This window comes from Anolis carolinensis, chromosome 1, assembly GCF_035594765.1.
Source record: "Anolis carolinensis isolate JA03-04 chromosome 1, rAnoCar3.1.pri, whole genome shotgun sequence".
NCBI lineage: Eukaryota > Metazoa > Chordata > Lepidosauria > Squamata > Dactyloidae > Anolis > Anolis carolinensis.
Window position 1 is genome coordinate 236,230,389 of NC_085841.1, and position 9,815 is coordinate 236,240,203.

Below are 9,815 nucleotides of genomic sequence, written 5' to 3' on the forward strand. Positions count from 1 at the left end.
CATGGTAACATCCTATGCAATCCTGGGATTGTCAGTTGTGGAATCCTCAGCCAGAGAGCTTTTTAAATTACAAACCCCAGAATGGAGCCATGATAGTTAAATTGGAGTCTCAGCACTATAATTACTAGTATTTACAGTTAGTACTTCACATTTGCTGCGGTTAGGGTCACAGGACCGTGAATAAAGAAAGGCAATTTCTTTACACGAAAGAACACACCACTAAGAATATCTACATCCTCCAGTTGACAAGACAATCACGCTGGAGGACCCAGAGATTCCTAGAAAGAACATTTTAAATAAAATGTTTGAATAATCAGATCCGCAAAAGTCAAAACTACAAATGTGGAGTGATAACTACTTTGAAAAGGGCACAAGAGTCTTTGTTTATATGCTGTTCTTGCATGCTCAGCAAGGGACTCTGAAGTGGCCTGTTGTAGGCAGGCACACACAGCTGTGAAGAAGGGCTTGCGAATCTCTCTATGAAACAAGGCATTCTACAGACATAGATTGATGAGCTTGAAAGAACAGCAACTTCATCAAGCCATGTTTGTATTGTTGCCCCATTGGGATCTAGGCAATAAGTTCAATCTTTCGGGGCATGGTGGTAATATTTCATTTATTTTTGGAGTACATCTTGTATAAATGCTGAGTCCAGTAGTAGCTAGGTGTGTCTCAAGAACAAAAAAGCCTTCAATTTGAGTGGCTGGGACATATGGGATGCCAGAAGCAACCACTGGAAGAAAGGATGCCCAGTAGGCAAAGCTTAAAGACCTCTGCTTATAAAATTCTCCATATTAGTTCAATGTCCTGCTGAATTTGGTGGGCCTTCATGTCAACCAAGCACTTTTGCAGCCATAAACTAAGAAGTCAAATGAAAGGCAAATGTGTCTGTAGGACTGGTATTGAGTTTCATTTCTCCACATTCCACAAAGTACATCCTCCCTAGACATTTTCTAGGTCATCCAGTGCAACTCTATGACATTTTTGGGGCAGATACCTTTCATTTCAATAGGTTTTACTATTATCCATGGTTTCATATCCATCCAAAGGCTGGGAACATATTTCCATGGACATACAGTAGAGTTACTTATCCAAGCCTCGCTTATTCAAGCTTCTGGATAATCCAAGCCATTTTTGTAATCAATGTTTTCAATATATCATGATATTTTGGTGCTAAATTCGTAAATACAGTAATTACAATATAACATTACTGCGTATTGAACTACTTTTTCTGTCAAATTTGTTGTACAACATGTTTTGGCGCTTAATTTGTAAAATCATAACCTAATTTGATGTTTAATAGGCTTTTCCTTAATCCCCCCTTATTATCCAATATATTCGCTTATCCAAGCTTCTGCCGGCCTGTTTAGCTTGGATAAGTGAGACTCTACTGTACATCCAAACAAAAAAATCACTGACATGGATCATTATTTTTAAAAAGTCTTTTGACTCAAGAACTGAAAACCTGATCATCCTAGCATTGCTCTATCCACCAAGATTATTTGGGGAAAGGCCTTCCCCTCCATCACAGAGATCCCAAGACTGCTTAATTGGCAACACAAGTTGACAACACAAATATTGTTCACCTTCCACTTTTTTTTTTACATCTTTCCTCTCCGGGCAGAATATGTTGCCTGTAAACATTGCTATGGGAACTAAACTGAGATAGATCCCTGTTGGCAGAAAGCCATGCCATGATTAGATTGTTTTCCAAGGGGCTCTCTGCCCCCTTGCAAGGCTGTTTTAAAATGTCTCCCTGGAGTGAGAATGAAAACCTGGTGAAAACAATGGGATTAATCTCTTCAGGATGACACCCACTCAATTGCTAGAAGCAGGCATGCCTGTTTTTCATTTCTGAAACAGGTCTGACATCCTGTGGTCAAACTGTGAATTGCTTGCTTCTCTAAACTGAGCCCTTAGTAAAATGATGGGGAATAGACAACAGAAAGACAGGTGTTGTGGCTCAAATAGAGGACAGTCCACTCTTTACATCCCAATATCACTTGATCTTAGCCAAAAGGCTGAGAAGTATCTATCCTGACCTGTTGTAGGACTGCCATATCCGGTTGTTGTTGTTGTGCACTGAAATCCAAATGTTGTTATTTTTTATTTATGGCAGTCCTATTGTAGACTTACAGAATGATTTTCTTGGCAGAATTTGTTCAGAAGTTTGCCTCTGCCTTCTTACAAAACTGAGAAAGTGTGACTTGCCCAAGGCCACCCAATGGGATTTCATGGCTAAGCAGGAATTTGGACCCTGGACTCCACAAAGTTATAGTTCAATGCTAAAACGACTTTGCAATGCTGGTTCTCAGTGCCAATTATATCGGATTCAAATCAGTGGGATTTACCTGTGCATTGACTCACATTTCAGGAACTGATTCAGTAGTTTACTGCAGTTGGAACTGATAACTAGGTTTCAGCTTTGAATTTTCTTCTGTTTGTAGAAACCATTCAAGGTGTCTATATGGTAATCTCTCAAGGCAAGAAAACTGAGGTGGCTGATGTTCTGTCTTCAAGGGTTGGTACAGGCAAAGGAGGCTGGATCTACACTGCCCTGTATTCCAGGATCCGGTCCCAGATTATCTGCTTTGCACTGGATTATGAGAGTCTACGCTGCCAGATAATCTGGGATCAGATCCTGGGATATAGCACAGTGTAGATCCAATCGGAGAATCATGTGTAACAGAAAATGAAAACCTAGGTGGTCTTGACTCTCTTCCCATCAACCATATTTCTAATTTTTATATCCTCTTTCCTGGTTTTAAAAAATGCCTTCTAGCTCTACTGATTTCTCATCCATGCCTCATTTATCTGAATTGTCACCTTTCTCTTTCTCAAAGTCTTACCCTGCTACCTCATTGTGACATGAAACTAATTCTGGGCTTTCGTAGGCTGCACTTGCAGAGCACACACCTGGTAGAGTTTACCAAGCTGATGCAGATTCTTGTCTACCACCCAAGGGTCACGTACGGAAAGGCTCTTCACCAGAACATCATCCACTGGTGCAGAATTGGCCACCGCAACTACAAATATGATATTAGTATGGAATAGTTGCCTTCTACATCAGTAGACGGACTACTCAAATACCTGTGGTGTCTGTGTGAGTAGTCCATCTAATGAAGTAGATAGCATGTGTCAAACCCAAGGCCCATGTGTCAAATCTGGCCCACCATGTCATTTTATGTGCGCCCCCCGGTTGCTGGACTACAATGCCTGCATTCCTCAATTTTAGACAACATGACTAGAGCTGGTGGGAAATGTGATACAATAACATATAGAAGGCTGTAGTTTTGTCTATTTAGTCAGGATACTGGGGTTTGGATTTAGACACAAGGCTTGTGGATATGATGTCTGACTTTCAAATGTCCTCAGAGCCAGAAGTGCTGTTGGGTTGCAATTCCCATTATCCCCTGTCAGAATGGTAGATAATCAAAAGTGATGTTGTTCAATCAAATCTGGGTATCCAAATTGGGTAAAAGAGCACCGACCACTATGTAAAAATAATAATAAAATACTTGGCCCTCTGTAATCCTGGATTCTCCACCCATGGAATCATCAGCCTTTTGAAGGCAACTATAAGGCTGGTGCGGCCCTCAATGAAAGTAAGTTTGACACTTCTGATGTAAAGGGCAACTAAGATATTCCACACCCAGTTAGGTTAAACATTTACCCCACTGGTAAATTGCAAAAAATAAGGCTTGCAATCCATCTGATTTGTTGCATAGTTGAGGGAAGGCTTTGTCATTTTCCCATGATGTCTCAGGTTCCTGTCCCTAAGAAAATGGAGACTGTGTAATGCAGGGTACGTTTTCTAACAAGCAGATTACTTGACATTTGTTGGCTCATAAGAAGCAGAGAAAAATATCAGATGTTGCTTTATTTGTGCTTTACGCAACAAAAATACACAAGGCTGGGCTCAAATTACCAAATAGAAAAGCACAGAAGGCCACTAAAAGCCATGCTATGACAATAACATTTTCTCAGCTTCTAAATATAAACATGTGGTGAAGAGCCAGCTTCGCTCAGCTTCAGTTCTCTGTAAAAGATCTGTAAAAGGCAGATTCTGAAGCTGAAAAGAAAACTGGGCCAATATGTCACTGAAAGTTTAATGCACACTATGAAAATAGCTCCAATGATATGGTGTGGACAGGTTAAGAAGTGGCCCGGCTAGGATTTGAACTCCCATTGGCTAGAGCAGGCATGGGCAAACTTCGGTCCTCCAGGTGTTTTGGACTTCATCTCCCACAATTCCTAACAGCGGAAGTCCAAAAAACCTGGAGGGCCAAGATTTGCCCATGCCTGGGATAGAGGCTTCATGGAGTAGCTCCCATAGTTGGTTTTCCTGGTGGTGGTTTAATAAATTGTCATTCACTGATTTCAACTGTCAGTCCGTTTATTAGTCCAAACCCAAGGGGGGAGGGAGGGGGAAAGAAAGAAAAAGAGAGGGAAAAATTCAGAAAGTGTAGTGTAGTGGTTTGAACCTTGGATTCTGGCTCTGAACCCACTAGATGACTTTAGGCAAGTCACAGTCTCTCAGCCTCAGAGGAATACAATGGCAAATCCCCTTTGTTGGGGTTGTATGTTTTCCCGGCTGTATGGCCATGTTTTAGAAGTATTCTCTCCTGACGTTTCGCCCAGGCATCCTCAGAGGTTGTGAGGTAAACCTTCCTTGCTGAGTTTCTCCATACCTCCCAACCTCTGAGGATGCCTGACATAGATGTGGGAGAAACGTCAGGATACTAAAAGACTTCTAGAATACTTCTAGAACATGGCCATAAAGCCCGGAAAACATACAACAACCCTGTGATCCTGGCCATGAAAGCCTTTGACAACACATTAAATCCCCTTTGGATAATTTTTTCCCAAGAAAGCTCTGTGCTAGGATTACCATAGGGTTGCCCTAAGTCTGAAATGACTTGAAGGCACACAACAACAACAACAACCACTGTAATCCCCTCCCACCCCAACAGTCTGAGGGACCATGAACTGGCTCTCTGTTTCAAAAGTTTGAGGCCCCTGGCTTAAGGTTTACACAGAGATACGGAATGGTTGTATCAATAGAAAGTTGGGAAGTGCTCTGCCATTTCCTTTAGCTGTTTCCCGGGGCAGTACATTTTAATACAAAGGGATTATGCAAAAGGTTTTTGGGTGCAGCAGGTCTGCATTCCAGGATGAGTTTAATGAATTAAAGGTAAAGGTGATGCAAAGAGCACAGCCCACCCGGGATTGTCAGTTTATATGAGTTCATATGATTTCATGTAATCGTATATAATGTATTTATTTATTTAAGAAATTTATTTCCTGCCTTTCCCCACTCAAGGTACCAAGGCGGCTTACAGCCGCTAAAACATACAATATACAAGTTAAAACCAAAAATATTAGACATGCTGTAAACTTTAATAAAGTTCAATAAAATATATTATACTAACCCAATTCATGTACAATTCAGATTTTGGGGGCTCCAATTCTTGATAACACATTCACACACCTGTAAACATGAGTTGTTGCCAATTGTATTTCAAGAGTGGTCAAAGTGGGCTGTATGCAGGATCAAATCTGTATTTTCTGGCACAGATTTTTTGGATAGCTGTCAAAGTGAATAAAAGTGCTTTGTATTTTCCATTGCCTTTTGTCAGTACTTTGAGCACCAGCTCTACTGATATCCTCTTTGGATATTGAGAATAAAATGTACCCTCGGTTCGCTTCTGACACTATAAATAAATTGAGAATAAAGACCTCTGTTTTGCCTTCCAACCCGTCCATGCTTCTTTAGATCTTCTGGCTGATTTGCACACTAGGCATCAGAATCAGTGGCTTAGCAATTACTGAAAATGCAACAAATGGGCATAGTGGCCACAACAATAGTATTTTTACACTTCAATGTAGAGTTAATTAACACGCCCAGAAAACCATTATCCTCAATGGTACTTTTCCAAAATACTGATGTAGCACAAATTTATTTGTGGATTTATTCAATTGTGCCTGAAATAACCAATCTAGGATCCAGTTAAACAGCTCATGAAGAACAGGAAGCATCTATCTACTCAAGCTGTTTATACATCTAGCCCTTTAGAAGCATTTCTCCCATAGAGTTATTTCCCACCTTTCCTGCTAATAGAGATCTTTTCAACCAAGACATGCTAAGGACTGAACTGGAGATCTTTCTTCATATAAAGTATATGTGTGTGTTGCAACAGCTCCATCTCAAAGTGCTTTGCCTAATATAGCATCATTTTTGTGCTAGCCAGCCAGCCAGCCAAAGTGTATAAAAAGAGCCAGACACAAGAACAGGGAAATTCATTTCCCACATGCGGACCTGCTGCACCCATTTCCCCTTCATGTACACAATTTGGCTTAGCTCTTTAATTTAAACGGTCTGGAGAAGCACTTATTCGAAGAGAATTTCCATTCTCATAGATATGGTAGGACTGAGTGTGGATCATATGGAGCACAGCCCACACAAGGGTCTCCGCCAGTGACCCCCAGGTATCCTAAATGGTGGTCTCAGCCCCGATGCTGCATCAGTGAGGGGGGAGCCCCATCCACCCAGGCTAGTGACAGGTCCACACCAGCAGTTGTTGAAAGGACTGTGGATCCGACAGAAATCTCTAGGGATAACTACTTTCAGTATAACAGAACTGAAACATAATACTAGGATCCTACAATGTATTTCTATTTTCTGGGCTTCATTAACAGTTTCTCCTCCTATCCTAAACAATATATCTTTTCTTTACTTTTCCCTCCTGCGAACATGCACACGAGCATGGAGAAGACAATTAAAACAAACAAGGGAAATAACCTTTCCTATCTGTTATGCAGCCAAGACAGACCCCCACTTATTTCCAACTGTGAACTTATGATGGAACATCACTTGGTTCCTATCTCTATTTCTTTATTTTATTACTTTATTTTTGAAACTATGAAATATATTAGACAGAAGGCAAACCAGAATGAACTGTTTCAACCATTTCAGAAATTTCTCCCACTTGGGAGAAAACACAACTTGGACTATAATCTTTTGGGATAATGTCTTTCCCTGTGTTGTCAAAGGCTTTCATGGCCGAGATCACAGGGTTGTTGTATGTCTTTCGGGCTGTGTGACCAAGTATTCTCTCCTGACGTTTTGCCCATATCTATGGCAGGCATCCTCAGAGGTTGTGAGGTATGGATAAACTAGGAAAGGAAAAAAATATATATCTGTGGAGAGTCCAGGGTGTGGCAAGAGTCCTTTGTCACTGGGAAGCCAGCATTAATGTTTCAGTTAATCACCCTAATTAGCATTGGAAAGGTTTTTGTCTCTTGCCTGGGGGGATCCTTTGTTCAGTCAATAGCCGTCCTTGGGGCTCCTCTGCCTTCAGAGTGTTGGTTCCCATCTACTGTTTTGATTTTAGAGTTTTTTTAATACTGGTAGCCAGATTTTGTTCATTTTCATGGTTTCCTCCATTCTGTTGAAGTTGTCCACATGCTTGTGGATTTCAATGGCTTCTCTGTGTAGTCTGACATGATAGTTGTTGAAGTGGTCCAGCATTTCTGTGTTCTCAAATAATATCCTGTGTCCAGGCTGGTTCATCAAGTGCTCTGCTATGGCTGATTTCTCTGGTTGAATTAGTCTGCAGTGCCTTTCATGTTCTTTGACTCTGGTTTGGGCGCTGCGTTTGGTGGTCCCTATGTATACTTGTCCACAGCTGCATGGTATCCGATAGACTCCTGCAGAGGAGAGAAGATCCCTCTTGTCTTTTGCTGGCCGTAGCATTTGTTGGATTTTCTTTGTGGGTCTGTAGATAGTTTGTAAGTTGTGTTTCTTCATCAGCTTTCCTATGCGGTCACTGGTTCCCTTGATGTATGGTAAGAACACTATTCCTCTGGGTGGATCTTTGTCTTGACTCTCATGGCTTGTTCTTGGCCTTGCAGCTCTTCTGATGTCTGTGGTGGAGTATCCATTGGCCTGTAGAGCCCAGTTTAGGTGGTTGAGTTCACCTTGGAGGAGGTGAGGTTCGCAGATTCTTTGTGCACGGTCTGTCAGGGCTTTGATTGTGCTTCTTTTTTGACTGGGGTGATGGTTGGAGTTTTTATGAAGGCATCTATCTCTGTGTGTAGGTTTTCTGTAAACTGGAATTTTCAGCTTCAACTGCTATGTTTTTCTGTAACAACATCTTCCTTTATGCTGGCCTTTGATTCCTTGTTTCAAAGGCTGGATCTACACTGCCATATAAAACAGCTTCTGAATGCAGATTTACTGCTTTGAACTAGATTATATGAATCTACACAGCCATCTACTCCAGTTCAATGAAGTTAATCTGCATTCAGAAGATGTATTATATGGCAGTGTAGATGGGGCCTAAGATTCAAATCCCTACAGAGTCTAATAATCCAGACCTTAAACACAATCATCTTTCCAGTGCGAAAACTGGGGATGTTTACTTGGAAGTAAGCCCCTCAAATATAGTGAACTTCAACATCCATGCATAGGACTGCTTTACACCTTGTTCAAAATAAGGAGCTTAGAGGAGCTTTGTTGGGAAGTTGCTCTTTGCTGTCAACTAGTGACAGCAGTGTATGGAAACCTGTGGTGTACCTTCATGGTGTGGGTGGAATACTTTAAGCCACTGTTTCCCAGATTCTGGTCCTCCAGGTATTTTGCACTTCCCCCCAGAATGCCTCATCATTGGCCAAAGCAGCCTAAGCCTCTGGAAGTTGACGTCTAAAAGACCTAGGTTGCACCCACACTGTAGAATTAATGCAGTTTGACACCACTTAAGTGCCAAGGCTCAATGTTACAGAATATTGGGGTTTGCAGTTTGCTGAGGCACTATTTGCAGGGAAAGCCAAAGGCCTTGCAAAACCACACATCCCAGGATTCTGTAAAAACGAGCCCTAGCAGTTAAAGAGGGTGTCAAACTGCATTCATTCTACAGTATATATGCCTCTTTGGTTTAAAGATTCCTGCTCTAACAGGAGAGAAGCTAGACAACGCAGCAATTCATAAAGAAATAGCTTCCTGTAATTCTGTTCTGTGAAGAAATGCTGAAGGCTTTCATTTGCTTGTTGATACATCCAGGGCAAACAGCTATGATGTCTGGGTTGCTGTTAGGTTTCTGGGCTGTATGGCTATGTTTCAGAAGCTTTCTCTTCTGACGTTCGCCCATATCTATGGCAGGTATCCTGAGAGGTTGTGAAGTGTTGGATACTAGGCAAGGAAGGTTTATATATCTGTGGAAGGTCCAGGGTGGGAGAAATAACTCTTTGTCTGTTTGAGGCAAGTGTGAATGTTGCAATTGATCACCTTGATTAGCATTTACTGGCCTTGCAGCTTCAAAACCTGGCTGATTCCTGCCTGGGGGAATCCTTTGTTGGGAGGTGTTAGCTGGCCCTGATTGATTCATGTGTGGATTTCTCCTGTTTTTTTAAAAGTGTTGTTCTTTATTTATTGTCCTGATTTTAGAGTTTTTTTTTAAATATACTGGTACAGTTTGTGTTCATTTTCATGGTTTACTCCTTTTTGCTGAAATTGTCCACATGCTTGTGAATTTCAATGGCTTCTCTATGTAGTCTGACGTGGTGGTTAGAGTGGTCCAGCATTTAGCTTGACTGTTATTTCTGTTCCCTGAGGAAATGCTGAGGGCTTTCATTTGCTCTTCGATACATCCGGAGCGAACAGTTATAACGTCGTCCTCTCCTCAGCTAACCGTCCGCTCTGCCCTTTTCCTCCTCCTCCTCCTCTTATATCGGAAGTCAACAAATGGCCACACGGATCGTAATGGCTATTTGATTTTCTCCTCTCTATGGTAGAGTTCCAGACAAATGAAAGCTAT